This window comes from Bubalus kerabau, chromosome 6 (genome assembly GCF_029407905.1).
Source record: "Bubalus kerabau isolate K-KA32 ecotype Philippines breed swamp buffalo chromosome 6, PCC_UOA_SB_1v2, whole genome shotgun sequence".
NCBI lineage: Eukaryota > Metazoa > Chordata > Mammalia > Artiodactyla > Bovidae > Bubalus > Bubalus kerabau.
Window position 1 is genome coordinate 59317520 of NC_073629.1, and position 20613 is coordinate 59338132.

Genomic DNA, 20613 nt, shown 5'->3' on the forward strand with positions numbered 1-20613 from the left:
ATTAAAGTTTGTAAAAGTCGTTAAAAGGATGCTAGTCACAGTGTTTTGTGAATTGAGGAAGGGACATGAGTGTGATAGCTTCCACAGTATCTTAAAAATCCAATTCTACAGCTGCTTATTCTCTAGGTTGATAACTATCTGAATTCCAAAGTTGAATGATACAGCATGAATCCTTTTGCTTGAAGTCTTTGTGCGTGAATAACTAGGAGGGTGATGGTATCATGTACCAGGAAGTGACATCAACTGGTAAAACATGAGTCCCATGTGACAAATGGCAATTATAAGGTTGTGATTCCCAAGTCTGGAAAAGTCTATAGTCAGAATTCATGTATCGATGGAACAGATATCTCAGAAGATACTGAAATAAAAGGTTTAAAGAACTAGCATGAAAACAAACTACAAAAAATGCCCACCAAGCCAGTGTCTGAAAATCTTTTTAACCTCTTTTTATCATTTATTGTTTCAACTCCTAACTTCCATTATTCAGTTTGTGATGGAGAACAAAGGATCACTAGATCAGTCTTTAGTGGTTCTTTGAGCTTCCTATCTAGAAGGTAGCAGAATGGGGGAGGTGAGAAACAAACACAGCTTTTTCTTGGAGGAGGCGAATGTTCTAATATTTTATCTATAGGACAAGTAGTTATTACACTTGTGAGATTATTAAGCAACTGATGGCAGATGTGCACCTACGTGAAAGTGAAAAAAATGAAAATGTTAGTTGCTCTGTCGAGTCCGACTGTTTGCAACCCCACGGACTGTAACCCACGAGGCTCCTCTGTCCATAGAATTCTCCAGGCAAGAATACTGGAGTGGGTACCCATTCCCTTCTCCAGGGCATCTTCCCAACCCAGAGATAGAATCTGGGTCTCCTGCAGTGCAGGCTGATTCTTGACCATTTGAGCCATGAGGGTGACCTATGTGAGTACAGGTCAAACCAGTTTTTGGTTTTGTTTTTGTAATAAAAAGGTTTTTTAGTATTTTTTAAATTGGAGGATAATTGCTTTGCAATGTTCTGTTGGTTTCTGCGGTACATGAATCAGCTGTAAGTATGCATATATCTCCTCCCTCTCTAGCCTCCCTCCCACCCCACCCCGATCTCATCCTCTAGAGCACCAAGGCTGAGCTCCTTGTGTTATTCAGTAGCTTCCCACGTTATTTTACACATGGTAATGTACATATTATGGAGATTCCTTTAAAAAAAAGCTAGGAATTAAACTACCATATGACCTAGAAATCCCGCTACTGGGCATTTATCTTGAGAAAACCATAGTTCAAAAAGACATGAACCTCTGTTCATCACAGCACTATTTACAATAGCCAGGACATGGAAGCAACCTAGATATCCTTCAACGGATGAATGGATAAACAAGTAGTACGTATATATAATGGAATATCAACCATAAAAACAAACCAGTTTTAGGAAGGGGAAAGAATTTAGGAAGAAGGAGGCCAAATATTGATATTTTAGGGCAGTCTGACTCAGCCATTTATGGTATCTCAGGTTTCTTTTCAAAATACGGCCAAGTAACTGAAGGGGAAAGGAGCTTGCTTATGGGTTGCTTCACCTGTAGAAATATTCCTGGTTGGAAAATTGACTTTTCACTTCCCTCTCTAAATCTACCACCACATCAGAGAGTAGATTTTTTTTTTTTTTTTTCCCCTTCAGAAATGCCCTGGGAACATGTTAAAGAGTCCATGTGGGTAATGTAGATAAGGAGCTATTTGGTTCAAACACCCAGTGGAGAAGGATCTAAAAACCCATGAAGATTAGAAAAATCCTTTATTCAAGTTGCTTCTGTTTTAGAAATCAAGTCACTTAATGTTTCTGATTGTTTCCTCATCTTTAAGGTGAGCACGTCAAGTTACATCAGGCATGGACTTCATTTGGGCAAAGAAGGAATTTTGAGAAAAGAACTAAGCTTTTTTGGGCCGTATTTTAAAACTCAAAGTATAAATAACTTTATAGATTTTTATGAAAAACATTCTAACTGGAATCAAAGATCATTACTGAGGAAAATGACCCTTCTTTTTAGCCATTAAAATACTAATTTGGACTTGCTTCTAATCTTAACCCTAATGCTGTGTAGTGCTTTTGAATTCACAAAGTTTAATCATATAGTAGTATTTTATTTGCCAAAAACCTAATGGACTAGGTTTTATAAATTCCAAATTAGAGAATGAAAGGCCCAGCAAAATGAAACAATATACCCATAAATGCACCAGAACTTAGCTTCAGAGCTCAGGCTAGAAGCTGCATCCCATTTCATGCAAAATTCATGGAGTAACTATAGTGCAAGGCATTATAAGAATAAAGGACTCATCTTCATTTTGGATGAAAGCTCCTCTCGGCCATGGAGAGGACAGATACGTAGGATGCAAGTCAAGTCAAAAAGGCTGGTTGCTGTAGTCCAAATAGTGACAAGTGTCTGAGTGAACTAAGGCACTGGAGAAATTTGAGAAACTTACAGTGCTTAATTGGATATAAAGACTGAGGTCTCCTTTTATTGCAAACTATATACTTTTAATTTAAATGTAAATGTAGCAATACAGGTTTAGACATGACCTATATATAAAACATATTGCCATACAATTCAGTTAGAAACAAAGACCCACTGAGATATTTGAAGAATGTAATTATTTTCATAGGTACCTGAATTTAACTCAGCAACTATGATAAGAGCTTTGACTAATTTAAATCCACACTGGGCTTTAAAATGTATCATTTGTGATATTTTGGATTTTAGAGTTTTATATCCATAGTGAACTGCATTCACCCCTCCATTATCCCTTAGTATAGAAGTTCAGACATTCCTACAAAAAGGTGTCACGTTTCCAGCAAGTGTTTTGAACTTTGCATTATATTCTAAAATTTTTTCTCTTCATCTCCCACCACACAGATGGTTTTCCCAATTTAAGGCACCAGTCCATTCTAAAGGAGATCAGCCCTGGGATTTCTTTGGAAAGATTGATGCTAAAGCTGAAACTCCAGTACTTTGGCCACCTCATGTGAAGAGTTGACTCATTGGAAAAGACTCTGATGCTGGGAGGGATTGGGGGCAGGAAGAAAAGGGGACGACAGAGGATGAGATGGCTGGATGGCATCTCCGACTCGATGGACGTGAGTCTGAGTGAACTCCGGGAGATGGTAATGGACAGGGAGGCCTGGCGTGCTGCAGTTCATGGGGTCGCAAAGAGGCGGACACGACTGAGCGACTGAACTGATCTGATCTGATTTTCATTTTAATGAGAGAGAAAAAAAAGAGAGAGATACCAAGAAGCATTTGTATGTGCAGAGGAGGAATTTTGTCTGTTTTGTTCATTAACTAGAACTGTACCAGCACATAGTAGGCACTCAATACATCAATATAACTTCAGAGTGTTGATGATGAGAAGGTAAGAGGAATTCCTCACCCAGGCTTAAGGGTGATCCTCTTTTTTTTTATGAAATTGCACCCTTTCTTTTTTAAATTTATTTTTAATTGGAGGACAATTGCTTTACAGTATTGTGTTGGTTTCTGCCATACATCAACATAAATCACCCATAGGTCTGCATATGTCCCCTCTTTCCTCCCACCCATCTAGGTTGTCACATAACACCATGCTTGAGCTCCCTGCATCACACAACAAATTTAGGGGTGATCCTCTTGAGGCTTGTTTTTTCGGTCATATGAGCCAAAAAATCTTGAGAATTTAAACCAGTTTAAGTTTTGTGTCATTTCAATCAAAAACGTCCTAACTGATGTGAAACTCTTTTTACTCCTCTGATTTCTCCTAAGGGCCCATGTTCTCCTGGTTCTCTTTTTTTCTTTTTTTTCTCTTTTTTTCTTCTCTCTGGCTCCCTCTCTTCCAGCTGCCCTCAGATGCCAGTGTACCCTACATTGTTCTCTTCTTTACACTGGTTCTTGACAATGTCAGCCAAGTTCATGGCTACCCCAAATTAGTAGCACTCTAATGATTTCCTGCACAGTTTCATGCATGAATTGTACACTTCTGCTTGGGTCTCAAAGGCCCCTCATATACTGTACGTCCAAAACCCAACACATTGTGTCAAAACCCACACTACCTCCTATAATTCATTTCTGGTTAATGGCATCACCATCAACCCATAAATCTGTCCTCTGCCTTACTTCCCATCACATGAGTTTGGTCAGCAAATACTGAGGGTTCTTCCCCCTCATTCTCTTAATCCAGCTCTACTAAATCATTTACAGTCCCCCAGATACCCTCTTCAGTTTCATCATTCTGTACCTTCACTTGTATCATCTGCTTGGCCTGGCCCTTCGCTATCTACTTAGCAAACCCCCCTCTTTCCCTCCAAGAAGCAGTTCAATTATCCCCTCCTTTATTCACCTTGTTCTATTTTTCCCTGTATCTGGACCTGTATGTTGTTTTTCCCCATGCTCAGTACTAAACAAATAGCCAACATTTACTGAGTATTTATTATGTACCAGGTTTTGTTCCCGGTGTTTTCCATGTATTAGTAACTCATTGAATTTGATGAGGTAGGTGCTATTACTAGCCCTACTTTTCAGGGGAGAGAACTGACATACAGCGAGTTTAGGCGATTTGCTGAAGGTGGGAGAGCTGCGAAAGGCAGGCAGCCCGGCTCCAGGCCCTTTCCTCACTGCACTGGAGTCAATAGATTGATTGGTGTGTATTTGAGTCAAAGAATGTCTTAGCCCTAGAAGGCATTCAGAATACAAATCTTGGAAAATTAATGAAAATAGTTCACTAACCAGAAGCCCAGCATTTGTTTAATACACCAGAAACATCTTTCAGATGGATCAGATAAATGTAAAAGGAAAGTCAATGCATGAATGTTTTAGGCGGATTGATGCATAATTCAATAATTTGGTAGCTTATCACATGAATGAATAAAAGTTGCTCAGCCATGTTTGACTCTTTGCAACCCCATGATCTGTCCATGGAATTCTCCAGGCATGAATACTGGAGTGGGTTGCCATTCCCTTCTCCAGGGGATCTTCCTGACCCTGGGATCAAACCTGGTCTCCTGCATTGCAGGCAGATTCTTTACCATCTGAGCTACAGTCACTCACTTATCACATAGTTGGGGTATTTTTAATTGACAGTCTTAAAGTAATAGGTCTGAGAATAAACACCTCTTCCTCCAAAAATATATTTTAGCTTTTCACTTGTTTTTCAAAGTCTACTTTTTTTCTTTCTTTCTTTTTTTTTTTTTTTTTAGCAAAGCCAGATAGATAGCTTTAAACCACAAATTTTGCTTCAAATTTCATTGGCCTTTCTCTAGCATTTCAAATTATGGCTTGAGTTTAGAGTCAAAGCACCAGGGCATGGGAAGGTCCCCCCTGGTACAGCCTTCCCAGAACCTAGGAATGTCTCCTCTGTGATCTTACCACTCTTTTCTCGGCTCACAAGCAAGCCCACGAAATGAGAGGGTTATAGGCTGGATTTGAAAAGTCATTTCCTGTGCGTCTGTAATATTTTGGTACCCAGGATCTGGAACTCCTGTTCCTTTCCCTGTGTTTACCATTTTCTGGAAAAGGAGAAGAAATGGAGGATTTGGTGCATATCATTGAAGTAAAAGTACACCTCTATTCCTGGCATAATTACCTGTCTCCATTTCTAAATAGGACCAAAATTCTAGCAACCTTTGCCAGCTGACTGTGGAGTTTAAATTTAGAATTTCTGAGAAAAACTGCATTGAAATAACACTCACTTCCACTAAGGAGGTGACTTGTCTGCCAGCAAAGCTATAGGCAAGCCAACTCAGAAATTACTCGCGCGCGCACTAGGAAGACTTTCAGACCCTGTTGCTGGTTTTTGCTAGTTTTCAATCTGGAGAAACAGCCACACGCACACACACAGAATCAATGAAACCTCTCTCTCTCTTTTTTTAATTGGAATATGATTGCCTTACAATGTTGTATTAGTTTCTGCTTTACAACAAAGTGAATCAGCTGTATGTATACATATATCCCCTTCCTCTTAAGCCTCCCTGCCATCCCCTCTCCCCGCCCATGCCAGCCCTCGAGGTCATCACAGAGCACCAGGCTGAGCCTGCTGTGCTATACAGCAGCTTCCCACTAGTCATCTACTTTACACATGGTAGTGCATATACATGTCAATGCTGCTCTCCCAATTCGTCCCCTCTTCCCCCTTCTATGTCCACATGTCCATTCTCTACATCTGTGTCTCTATTTCTGCTCTGCAAATAGGTTCATCTGTACCATTTTTCTAGATTTCATACGTACATGTTCTCTTTTTCCCATATTCTGCCTTCAGGCCTTCCCCTCCAGTCCTCTCTTAACTACAAAAAGTAGCCTAAACCTCTGAACAGTAAAATTTCTTCCATAACATCTGGAATCCATATGTCAAATCCATCAAAGCATAAACTTTTCTCTTTTTTTTCGTTTAATGTAGGCTTAATTATATGAGGCCCTGCCTCCCTCCATACCAAACTAATTAGAGCAATTATCTGAGCCATCCAAGGCTGCAGATCTGTTAAAGCCTGTTATTGAGGCTAACAAATGAGAGGGTTAATTTCTCTAGACTGCTCCATAGTTGGTGAAGAAAGATAATAAGCCCTTACATTTGTAGGGTGATTGTGAATTTTCAAGGTCTTTTTTTCTCTAACACCAAGCCGCCACCTGGGAGAAGAGCTTACTTGGGATTGCAGACTGTCTGGATGTGAGTGATTCAATTGTGAACTGAAGCTTTGGGATTGCAGACTGTCTGGATGTGAGTGATTCAATTGTGAACTGAAGCACTTGGAAGTCACCACTACAGCATGAAGGAGGCTCCCCCAAACCTGGCTGCTTCAACTGTACAAAAAAGATTCTGGAGCTTTTTTAAAGAAATAGGATTGCCAGTTAGAGTTCCTAATTTAGTCTTTTGCCCTGGAGGTTTTTTAAAATCACATAGCCTAATGTTGACTTTTTTTCTTTTTAAGCCCAGGAGAATTTGTTGAATGAGGACTAGATTTTCTTAGCATTTGCCATGATTTCAACTAATTTTTCCAACTGGGATTTGTTAAAATGTGATAAACAATGATGGAGAACAGATTTTTGTTGTTGTTGCTGTTAGTGTTGTAAGAGAAATTACAACTTTATTGCACTTTTTGAGAATGTGTTGTCCATGTAAAAGAGTACATTGGAGAATAGATTTTCAATTTCCTCATGTAGGTGCCAAAAGTAAGAGAAAAAGTCCATGTGTTTCAGAAGAACAAAAACAAAACTTTTAAACTTTTTTTTTACTACGAAGGAATAGTAGTTTTTTTTCAGTCTTTTAAAGGACAGGAACAATATTTACACCAAAAATATAGCATGAATTAATTTGTCATATTGTTTTAATTCATTGTCATAACATTCATGTTAGATACAATTTTTTATAACAGTAATATTTATTAAAATTTTTTCTGATTGTGAAAATGGTACGTATTATAGAAGATCTGGAAAAAACAAAGATAAAATAGAAATCACTTTTGGCAGAGAAATACACTGTTAACATTTTATTTTTTTTTTTATTTTTTATTTTTTTGCTTTTTTGGCATGTGTATAAAATTGATTTTTTTTTTTAATTTTTAAACTTTACATAACTGTATTAGATTTGCCAAATATCAAAATGAATCCACCACAGGTATACATGTGTTCCCCATCCTGAACCCTCCTCCCTCCTCCCTCCCCATTCCATCCCTCTGGGTCATCCCAGTGCACCAGCCCCAAGCATCCAGTATCGTGCGTCGAACCTGGACTGGCAACTCATTTCATACATGATATTTTAATATACAGTATTTTCTTAGAGTTTTTTTCCTATCCATATGTGTACATGATCTTAATAATATGGATATCCCATATTTTACTTAACATTAAACATTATCAATTCTATTAAGAATTCTTCAAAGACCTAATTTTTTAAATATTATTTATTTTTATTTATTTTGTTATATATATTTCCATATTTTTCACCACTATAAATAACCATAAGATGAAGATCTTTGTAATTAAGTATTTGGTTGTAGTATTTGATTACAGAATTACTTTTGCAAGTAAGAACTCAATACAGAGTCATATGTAAGTTCATCCAGTTTGAATTAATACTCCGAACCTCTTGAGATCATATTTAAATAAGTATTTTACAAATTTTTGTACAACTCCTTGAAAGTCCTAGATGTTAAATCCCTTGTGAGAAACCAGCTTTTTATAGTAGCAACTTGGCATTTCTAATATATCCTCTTTTTAGGTGCGCTGAAAAACCATGTTTCCTTTTAGACTGCCCCAAAAAGCTACTCACCAGTGCTCAGACTGAGAACCTAGTTATTTTGCCTCCAGCAAAAGAAATCTGTGGCCACATGAACTAAAGACAAATTTGGAGGTGAAAAGAGGACTGAGGGGAAACGATAAAGCAGATTCAGCTTTTATCCCCCACTTCTAGATTATTGACAATATTAATGCAGGTCAGGAAGCAATAGTTAGAACCGGACATGGAACAACAGACTGGTTCCAAATAGGAAAAGGAGTACGTCAAGGCTGTATATTGTCACCCTGCTTTTTTAACTTCTATGCAGAGTACATCATGAGAAACACTGGGCTGGAGGAAGCACAAGCTGAAATCAAGACTGTCGGGAGAAATATCAATAACCTCAGATATACAGATGACACCACCCTCATGCCAGAAAGTGAAGAAGAACTAAAGGGCCTTTTGATGAAAGTAAAAGAGGAGAGTGAAAAAGTTGGCTTAAAGCTCAATATTCAGAAAACTAAGATCATGGCATCTGGTCCCATCATTTCATGGGAAATAGATGGGGAAACAGTGGAAACAGTGGCTAATTTTATTTTGTGGGGCTCCAAAATCACTGCAGATGGTGATTGCAACCATGAAATTAAAAGACGCTTACTCCTTCGAAGGAAAGTTATGACCAACCTAAACAGCATATTAAAAAGCAGAGACATTACTTTGTCAACAAAGGTTCGTCTAGTCAAGGCTATGGTTTTTCCAGTGGTTATGTATGGATATGAGAGTTGGACTATAAAGAAAGCTGATGCTTTTGAACTGTGGTGTTGGAGAAGACTCTTGAGAGTCCCTTGGACTGCAAGGAGATCCAACCAGTCCATCCTAAAGGAAATCAGTCCTGGGTGTTCATTGGAAGGACTGATGTTGAAGCTGAAACTCCAATACTTTGGCCAGCTGATGTGAAGACCTGACTCATTTGAAAAGACCCTGCTGTTGGGAAAGATTGAAGGCAGGAGGAGAAGGGGATGACAGAGGATGAGTTGGTTAGGTGGCATCACCGACTCAATGGACATGGGTTTGGGTAAACTCCGGGAGTTGGTGATGGACAGGGAGGCCTGGTGTGCCGCGGTTCTTGGGGTCACAAAGAGTTGGACACGACTAAACGGTGGAACTGAACTGAACTGAACTGAATGCAATTAACAGAGGAAAACCTTAGGTGGAGCCAAAAGCTACTGAAGCTACCCTCTGCTTTCAGGCAGGCCAAGCCGGTTGGATTCCCCAGAGCAGCAGGCTTGCACCACTGCAGCAGGCAGCCAGCTGAGAGAGAGTGCCAAGGAACACCTTCTCCCAAAAACAGGACAGAAGGAAAATGCCTTCTTATCGTGACTTGTGGAATTGGGGAAATTCCACAATGGGAACTCCCAGTACAGCTTTACCAGAGGGTTAAACAGCAGCCTCCCTAGAGAGCAGCTCCCTGGGAGAAGTAACATTATACTACCCTCACCTTGTCACTTAATCACCTTTACATTGTTCCCTCATTGCTGGGCATTTTATCTTCATAACTGGATTAGGGGCTGCTGCAGAGCCCTGGACAGAGGAGCCCCATGGGCTGCAGCCCATGGGGTCGCAAGAGTCACACACCACTGAGCAACTAAGGATGGAGGCAGAGCCAGAAGGGCCTTAAATTTCTTGTGGGACAAATTCAGAGACCCAGCACAAAGCAATAAAGTTATAAATTGTTCAATAATTGAATGAAAAGCTAATTCTTAGTGTGCATATTCGTGTTCAGGTGTGTCAGACTCTTTGTGACCCCTTGGACTATAGCCCGATAGGCTTCTCTGTCCATAGGATTCTCCAGGCAAGAATACTGGAGTGGGTTGCCATTCCCACCTGCAGGGGATCTTCCCCACCTAGGGATCGAACTCCTGTCTCCTGCATTGTCTCCAACGAATTCTTTACCCTTGAGCCACCTGGGCCGTGGTAACTCTTAGCGTCTCAGCATGTCAGCGCAAACAAGTTTTCAGGGCTTTTCCTGCCAGCCTATTTTCTTTGGGGGACTGAGCAAAGCAGCCCAGGGAAGAGAGTTCTGGTAAGGAGCAGTTTACTAAGGTTCTCATTTCCTTGGGCTGGCCCTGAAGGAAGTTCGCCAAGTCCGCATTCTGATTCCTGTACCTCAGTTAATCCAAGTATTAGCAACTTTCAATTAACAGAGATCCTCACCCTCACTTCCTCAATTTTTACAATAAAAGATGGTAAGAAAACAATAGAAACTTTTTATTTTAAAAAACGACTAAAACTGCTTTTCAGAGTTAGCCATTAACAGGGTATAATAAATACAACCCAACCTCCTAAACCTTCTCCATTCAAGAAATGTATTCTAAAACAAAAAAAGAAATGTATTCCGAGAAAAGTACTTGCCTGTGCTCTAGGAAAAAAGAAAAAAAGGATCTCCATTGAGACTGACACTGAACCTCACAGTTACAAAGCCTCTGAGGAGCCAGCAAGTGAGGAAGGCTCTTCACCTTCTTGGTCTGAGTGTCTCAGACTTATCTGAGCACAGATCTCTTTTGAGGACAGTTGGTAAACCTTTCGGACTGGACTTGAAGAGGTGCTGCTCTCCACCGTGTGGAATGAAAATACTCTTTTGGGTTTACACTGGTGAGGGGGTCCAACAGGGGCTGGGGGAAGGAGGGTTGATCATTGATTATTCATGGGGTCAGCTGCTTCAATAGAGTCTATTTCTAAATTAATTTTCAAAATATTTGTTGAATCAAAAAGATAGTTTTAAGGTAAATGCAAATTAATACTGTTCAATTCAGTTCAGTCGCTCAGTTGTGTCCTACTCTTTGCGACCCCATGAATCGCAGCACACCAGGCCTCCCTGTCCATCACCAACTCCCGGAGTTCACTCAGACTCATGTCCATCGAGTCAGTGATGCCATCCAGCCATCTCATCCTCTGTCGTCCCCTTCTCCTCCTGCCCCCAATCCCTCCCAGCATCAGAGTCTTTTCCAATGAGTCAACTCTTCGCATGAGGTGGCCAAAGTACTGGAGTTTCAGCTTCAGCATCATTCCTTCCAAAGAAATCCCAGAGCTGATCTCCTTCAGAATGGACTGGTTGGATCTCCTTGCAGTCCAAGGGACTCTTAAGAGTCTTCTCCAACACCACAGTTCAAAAGCCTCAATTCTTCGGCACTCAGCCTTCTTCACAGTCCAACTCTCACATCCATACATGACCACAGGAAAAACCACAGCCTTGACTAGACGAACCTTTGTTGGCAAAGTAATGTCTCTGCTTTTGAATATGCTATCTAGGTTGGACATACCTTTCCTTCCAAGGAGTAAGTGTCTTTTAATTTCATGGCTGCAGTCACCATCTGCAGTGATTTTGGAGCCCCAAAAAATAAAGTCTGACACCGTTTCCACTGTTTCCTCATCTATTTCCCATGAAGTGATGGGACCGGATGCCATGATCTTTGTTTTCTGAATATTGAGCTTTAAGCCAACTTTTTCACTCTCCTCTTTCACTTTCATCAAGAGGCTTTTTAGTTCCTCTTCACTTTCTGCCATAAGGGTGGTGTCATCTGCATATCTGAGGTTACTGATGTTTCTCCCGGCAATCTTGATTCCGGCTTGTGTTTCTTCCAGTCCAGCGTTTCTCATGATGTACTCTGCATAGAAGTTAAATAAGCAGGGTGACAATATACAGCCTTGACGTACTCCTTTTCCTATTTGGAACCAGTCTGTTGTTCCATGTCCAAGCTAACTGTTGCTTCCTGACCTGCATACAGGTTTCTCAAGAGACAGATCAGGTGGTCTGGTATTCCCATCTCTTTCAGAATTTTCCACAGTTTATTGTGATCCACACAGTCAAAGGCTTTGGCATAGTCAATAAAGCAGAAATAGATGTTTTTCTGGAACTCTCTTGCTTTTTCCATGATCCAGCACATGTTGGCAATTTGATCTCTGGTTCCTCTGCCTTTTCTAAAACCAGCTTGAACATCAGGAAGTTCACGGTTCACATATTGCTGAAGCCTGGCTTGGAGAATTTTGAGCATTACTTTACTAGCATGTGAGATGAGTGAAACCGTGCAGTAGTTTGAGCATTCTTTGGCATTGCCTTTCTTTGTGACCGGAAAGAAAACTGACTTTTTCCAGTCCTGTGGCCACTGCTGAGTTTCCCAAATTTGCTGGCATATTGAGTGCAGCACTTTCACAGCATCATCTTCCAGGATTTTAAATAGCTCAACTGGAATTCCATCACCTCCACTAGCTTTGTTCGTAGTGATGCTTCCTAAGGCCCACTTGACTTCACATTCCAGGATGTCCGGCTGTAGGTGAGTGATCACACCATCATGATTATCTGGGTCGTGAAGATCTTTTTTGTACAGTTCTTCTGTGTATTCTTGCCACCTCTTCTTGATATTGATATCTTCTGCTTCTGTTAGGTCCATACCATTTCTGTCCTTTATTGAACCCATCTTTGCATGAAATGTTCCCTTGGTATCTCTAATTTTCTTGAAGAGATCTCTAGTCTTTCCCATCCTGGTGTTTTCCTCTATTTCTTTGCATTGATCGCTGAGGAAGGCTTTCTTATCTCTTCTTGCTATTATTTGGAACTCTGCATTCAGATGCTTATATCTTTCCTTTTCTCCTTTGCTTTTCGCTTCTCTTTTTTTCACAGCTATTTGTAAGGCCTCCCCAGACAGCCATTTTGCTTTTTTGCATTTCTTTTCCATGGGGATGGTCTTGATCCCTGTCTCCTGTACAATGTCACGAACCTCATTCCATAGTTCATCAGGCACTCTGGAGAAGGCAATGGCACCCCACTCCAGTACTTTTGCCTGGAAAATCCCATGGATAGAGGGGCCTGGTAGGCTGCAGTCCATGGGTCGCCAAGAGTCGGACATGACTGAACGACTTCACTTTCACTTTTCACTTTCATGCTTTGGAGAAGGAAATGGCAACCCACTCCAGTGTTCTTGCCTGGAGAATCCCAGGGACGGGGGAGCCTGGTGGGCTGCCATCTATGGGGTCACACAGAGTTGGACACGACTGAAGTGACTTAGCAGCAGCAGTAGCAAGCACTCTATCTATCAGATTTAAGCCCTTAAATCTATTTCTCACTTCCACTGTATAATCATAAGGGATTTGATTTAGGTCATACCTGAATGGTCTAGTGGTTTTCCCTACTTTCTTCAATTTAAGTCTGAATTTGGCAGTAAGGAGTTCATGATCTGAGCCACAGTCAGCTCTTGGTCTTGTTTTTGCTGACTGTATAGAGCTTCTCCATCTTTGGCTGCAAAGAATATAATCCATCTGATTTCGGTGTTGACCATCTGGTGATGTCCATGTGTAGAGTCTTCTCTTGTGTTGTTGGAAGAGGGTGTTTGCTATGACCAGTGCGTTCTCTTGGCAAAACTCTATTAGTCTTTGCCCTGCTTCATTCCGTATTCCAAGGCCAAATTTGCCTGTTAACTCCAGGTGTTTCTTGACTTCCTACTTTTGCATTCCAGTCCCCTATAATGAAAAGGACATCTTTTTTGGGTGTTAGTTCTAAAAGGTCTTGTAGGTCTTCATAGAACAGTTCAACTTCAGCTTCTTCAGCATTACTGGTTGGGGCATAGACTTGGATTACTGTGATATTGAATGGTTTGCCTTGGACAGAGATCATTCTGTAGTTTTTGAGATTGCATCCAAGTACTGCATTTTGGACTCTTTTGTTCACCATGATGGCTACTCCATTTCTTCTAAGGGATTCCTGCCCACAGTAGTAGATAATGGTCATCTGAGTTAAATTCACCCATTCCAGTCTATTTGAGTTCGTTGATTCCTAGAATGTCGACATTCACTCTTGCCATCTCTTGTTTGACCACTTCCAATTTGCCTTGATTCATGGACCTGACATTCCATGTTCCTATGCAATATTGCTCTTTACGCATCAGACTTTGCTTCTATCACCAGTCACATCCACAGCTGGGTATTGTTTTGGCTTTGGCTCCATCCCTTCATTCTTTCTGGAGTTATTTCTCCACTGATCTCCAGTAGCATATTGGGCACCTACTGACCTGGGGAGTTCCTCTTTCAGTATCCTATCACTTTGCCTTTTCATACTGTTCATGGGGTTCTCAAGGCAAGAATACTGAAGTGGTTTGCCATTCCCTTCTCCAGTGGACCACATTCTGTCAGATCTCTCTACCATGACCCGCCCATCTTGGGTTGTCCCCTGGGCATGGCTTAGTTTCATTGAGTTAGGCAAGGCTGTGGTCCTAGTGTGATTAGATTGACTAGTTTTCTGTGAGTATGGTTTCAGTGTGTCTGCCCTTTCTCACCAACTGGATTAGAAAAATTCCACTTGACAACACACTCTGTTAGTAAGGCTACAGAGGCACAGCATGCTCATACAACACAGGTAATAGGGTAAAGTAATACAAAATCCATCAAGAGAAAATTTGCAAAACTCTATAGAAATTACAAATATATTACAGATTAACCCTACAATTGCACTTCTGGAAATGATCCTGTGGATATGCCAATACGTATGCAATATGATATACATATGTATATAATGTATAATATGTACTGGAGAAGGAAATGGCAACCCACTTCAGTCTTCTTGCCTGGAGAAGTCCATGGACAGAGGAACCTGGTGGGCTACAGGGTCGCAAAGAATTGGACACGACTGAGGATATACATGATATTTATTGAAACATTGTTTATAATAGCAAAATATTGAAGTAAATCAATATCACATGGAACTGGTTAAATAAATATGGGTTATCCACTCAGTGGAATAGTATGCAGTGGGGAAAAATAAGTAAGGTAAAGAAGCTGTTTATATAGACATGGAAAGATATCCAGGATATACTATAAATTTTGAGAAAAGGAAGTTGTATAAGGTATATATACTATACTACTTTTTACTTTTTGTGTAAGAAAGGAAAGGATAAAAATATATATTCACCAAACAATGGAATATTCAGTTCAGTTCAGCTCAGTCGCTCAGCTATGTCTGACTCTTTGCGACCCCATGAATCGTAGCATGCCAGGCCTCCCTGTCCATCACCCAGACTCACGTCCATCGAGTCAGTGATGCCATCCAGCCATCTCATCTTCTGTCGTCCCCTTCTCCTCCTGCCCCCAATCCCTCCCAGCATCAGAGTCTTTTCCAATGAGTCAACTCTTCGCATGAGGTGGCCAAAGTACTGGAGTTTCAGCTTTAGCATCATTCCTTCCAAAGAAATCCCAGGGCTGATATCCTTCAGAATGGACTGGTTGGATCTCCTTGCAGTCCAAGGGACTCGTAAGAGTCTTCTCCAACACCACAGTTCAAAAGCCTCAATTCTTCGGCACTCAGCTTTCTTCACAGTCCAACTCTCACATCCATACATGACCATTGGAAAAACCATAGCCTTGACTAGACAGACGGTTGTTGACAAAGTAATGTCTCTGCTTTTGAATATGCTATCTAGGTTGGTCATAACTTTCCTTCCAAGGAGGAAGCGTCTTTTAATTTCATGGCTGCAGTCACCATCTGCAGTGATTTTGGAGCCCCAAAAAATAAAGTCTGACACCGTTTCCACTGTTTCCCTATCTATTTCCCATGAAGTGATGGGACCAGATGCCATGATCTTCGTTTTCTGAATGTTGAGTTTTAAATCAGCTTTTTCACTCTCCTCTTTCACCTTCATCAAGAGGCTTTTTAGTTCCCCTTCACTTTCTGCCATAAGGGTGGTGTCATCTGCATATCTGAGGTTATTGATATTTCTCCTGGTAATCTTGATTCCAGCTTGTGCTTCTTCCAGCCCAGCATTTCTCATGATGTACTCTGCATTTAAGTTAAATAAGCAGGGTAACAATATACAGCCTTGACGTACTCCTTTTCCTATTTGGAACCAGTCTGTTGTTCCATTCAGTGCTAAAAAGAAATGAGCCATGCAAAGACATATGCATATTACTAGATGAAAGAAGCCAATCTGAAAACACTGTATGGTATATGATTCCAAGTATATGACATTCTGGAAAAGGCAAAACTATGGGAACTTATAATAAAAAGATCAGAGGTTGTCAGGAGTTGGGGTGAATGGAAGGGATGAACAGAGTACAAAGGATTTTTAGGGAAGTGAAAATACTTTGTGTGATGCTATAATGCTGGATACATGTCATTTCACATTAGTCCAAACCAACAGTATGTACAACAGCAAGAGTGAACTATAACTATGAACAGTAATTATGATATGTTAGCATAGGTGCTTCGATTGTTACTAATGCACCCCTCTGGTGGGGGATGTTGATAAAGGGGGAGGCTATGCATATGGAGGGGCAGGGGATTCACGAGAAATCTATATAACTTTTTCTCAATTTTATTGTGAATCTAAGACTTCTGTTAAAAAAAAAATAGCCTTAAAACAGAGTACATATTCAAATTTACCTGTGTTAGAACAATGTAATACTAATACCAATCCTGTAAAGTAGTCATCTATGACAGCGCAGGAAAAGCTCGAGGGTAGACAGTGACAATGTTGAACTTTACCTGAGGCCCGTGCTCCAGTAAAAGTGAAGGTTAAGACATCTCCAGCAAAGGACTGCCCTGCTGTCTGAGACTACCTTCATTCTTCCTTGGAACACCCATAAGACTCCTGTGGATGACTCCTTGCGTACCTGCCATCTTCCTGTTCTTTGAGACATTCCTTATTAACGAATATTCTCTCTATTATAGCAGCCAGAATAAAATCTTCTCTTACTTATCTGCTGCATTTTCACAACAAGCTAGAAAACAGAGGTGGGAGAGTTCTCTAGGAAAATCTTTTTTCATCATTTAAATTTTCAATGTGACTGCATCATCTACTTTTAAATTTTAATTTACTTTAAAATACAAAACAAGAAAAAGATACTTCTGATGAATGAATTGCTCATTTGAGAGTCCCATTAACCAGACTATCTCAGTCCCAGCATCCCAGTTAATTACTTCAGGACAGAAGCATGTTCCACTTTTGAATCTTTTCTACTGCCTGATGAAGTGCTAACTTGAAGACCTTTTCCTCCCTCATAAGAACACGTATAATGACGGTAGTAGAGAGAAAGGAGAAGGCAGTAAAAAGCAGGAAGCAGTTTTGTCCTCGGAAGTATATTCTTTAATGCCTGGCTAATGAAATTCCCTACTTTGAGCCCATACTCTCACCTCCCACTGTGAAACAATGGAATATTATTTTCTCTTCTCTTCCTCCACGTGTCACTGCCCTGGGTCTGGGTCTTATCTTTCCCTGCCAGTTGTCATTAATGTGTTGGAGGCCTGAGCCTTCCTGTACCTCATGCATGCCCACTCCCCCATCTCTGCTGGGGGAGTGGGATGTGGTACCCGGCTTCACTGACAAGCTCTGGGAGTGAGCACAGGAGTGGGAAGGAACCTGGGTCCCTGAGTGACGGTGAGGAGCAAAGCTGCCCTGAAGGCCTGCAAATTCACACTGGGACTGTTACATGAGAGAAAAAGAAACTTCTTTCTTAAGCCACTGTATAGCTTAATCTTATCCTAATGAACACAGTTTCTTTTCAAGAAAATCAAAGTGTTATACTCAATAATCTGTAAGAAGCTTCCCAGTGCTAACTGATGTGAGTCTGATTTTGCTGCTTTAAGAGTTATAGCAACTTTGAAGCACAGCTGCATTTAGAGAGCATACAGCTGGGCACAGCTATGGTATATGTGCTTCTCTGTGGCCTAACGCATAAGACCTGGACTTTGGGTTCAGGCCCCATAGCTTCAGTTCCTGGCCCTGCTCCTTACCACCTGTGACCTTGGGTGAATTGCTTAAGCTGTCTGAGCCTAACTTCCTTGTCTATAAAATTCTGATAATACTAGGAACTCTTTCACAAAGTCAGATAATCTAGGAGGAGTTCTTGACTAACAATAAATGCTCAATAACTGGTAGTTTTTAATCATTGTTATTTTTATTATGACCTTTGTAAAGAATATAACCCACAACTGTAATACTATTTGTGGGAACAAATTTTATCCACATTCTGATTATATGCTTTATGTCATCACTTTAAAGAATGAACAGACAAAAACCCATCACAATAGATTGAAATCCCTGTGAAGGGTAAGGGATTGGATGTGAGAGAAACATCTACTCTTTGTCCTGTGTGAGTCTCCTCTTTCCTGGGAATTTTGGAGGGCTGTACTTCCTAGCCCTCTTGCAATTAGGGCTTTATGACTACCTCTTATCAAGGCACAGTGAGTCAAAGAAACATATATAACATCTGGTGCAACATATTTCAGAGTCAATGCAAACTCTCGCTGGTCTCTCTTCCCCTAAAGCCCCTGATTGATCTGACAGCATACACAATGATGAAACCCCCACTGACCTAGATCTCAGTAGTTATGTAGCCTAAGTCCACTTTTCACCCTCAACCTTCCACTGCTCACACTGGACACAAGGAATGAGAATAAACCTTCTTGTCCTGACACTGAATACACTATCATATTACCTATCCTTTTCTCATATAATGAGAAAGTTGCCATAATATTCAAAATACTAAAGATTTTGAACTGAATTAAAAGTAATGACCAAGTAATGATATAATATCCAAAATGCTTAATACTTTGAACTGAATTGAAAGATCAAAGTGCCCGCCATCTGTCTACTTCAATAGGCTGCTGCTTGAAATGTCCTTGATGAAAATTCCTAAAGATGACTTAAAACATAGAAATTTTAATTATTTCATTAACAAACACAAAGAGATAAAATGTTTCCAGGAATGATTAATATGGAGATTCTATGATTAGAGCCCCTGATAGTACAGGGAAGCAGGGCAAAGGCTAATAGAGTTCTGCCAAGAAAATGCACCGGTCATAGCAAATACCCTTTTCCAACAACACAAGAGAAGCCTCTACACATGGACATCACCAGATGGTCAACACCAAAATCAGATTGATTATATTCTTTGCAGCCAAAGATGGAGAAGCTCTATACAGTCAGCAAAAACAAGACCTGGAGCTAACTGTGGCTCAGATCATGAACTCCTTACTGCCAAATTCAGACTGAAATTGAAGAAAGTGGAGAAAACCATTAGACCATTCAGGTATGACCTAAATCAAATCCCTTATGACTATACAGTGGAAGTGAGAAATAGATTTAAGGGACTAGATCTGATAGACAGAGTGCCTGATGAACTATGGAATGAGGTTCGTGACATTGTACAGGAGACAGGAATAAAGACCATCCCCAAAAAAGAAATGCAAAAAAACAAAATGGCTGTCTGAGGAGGTCTTACAAATAGCTGTGAAAAGAAGAGAAGTGAAAAGCAAAGGAGAAAAGGAAAGATATACCCATTTGAATGCAGAGTTCCAAAGAGTAGTAAGGAGAGATAAGAAAGCCTTCCTCAGTGATCAATGCAAAGAAATAGAAGAAAACAACAGAATGGGAAAGACTAGAGATCTCTTCAAGAAAATTAGAGATATCAGGGGAACATTTCATGCAGCGATGGCACAATAAAGGACAGAAATTGTAGGGACCTAACAGAAGCAGAAGATATTAAGAAAAGGTGTCAAGAATACACAGAAGAACTATACAAAAAAGATCTTTATGACCCACATAATCATGATGGTGTGATCACTCACCTAAAGCCACACATCTTAGAATGTGAAGTCAAACGGGCCTTAGGAAGCATCACTACGAACAAAGCTAGTGGAGGTGATGGGATTCCAGTTGAGCTATTTCAAATCCTGAAAGATGATGTTGTGAAAGTGCTGCATTCAATACCAGCAAATTTGGAAAACTCAGCAGTGGCCACAGGACTGGAAAAGGTCAGTTTTCATTCCAATCCCAAAGAAAGGCAATGCCAAAGAATGCTCAAACTATCGCACAATTGCACGCATCTCACACACTAGTAAAGTGATGCTTAAAATTCTCCAAGCCAGGCTTCAGCAATACACGAACCGTGAACTTCCAGATATTCAAGCTGGTTTTAGAAAAGGCAGAGGAACCAGAGATCAAATTGCCAACATCTGCTGGATCATGGAAAGAGCAAGAGAGTTCCAGAAAAACTATTTCTGCTTTATTGACTATGCCAAAGCCTTTGACTGTGTGGATCACAATAAACTGTGGAAAATTCTGAAAGAGATGGGAATACCAGACCATCTGACCTGCCTTTTGAGAAACCTGCATGCAACAGTTAGAACTGGACATGGAACAACAGACTGGTTCCAAATAGGAAAAGGAGTACGTCAAGGCTGTATATTGTCACCCTGCTTATTTAACCTATATGCAGGGCACATATGAGAAATGCTGGGCTGGAGGAAGCACAAGGTGGAATCAAGATTGCCAGGAGAAATATCAATAACCTCAGATATGCAGATGACACCACGCTTATGGCAGAAAGTGAAGAAGAACTAAAGAGTGTCTG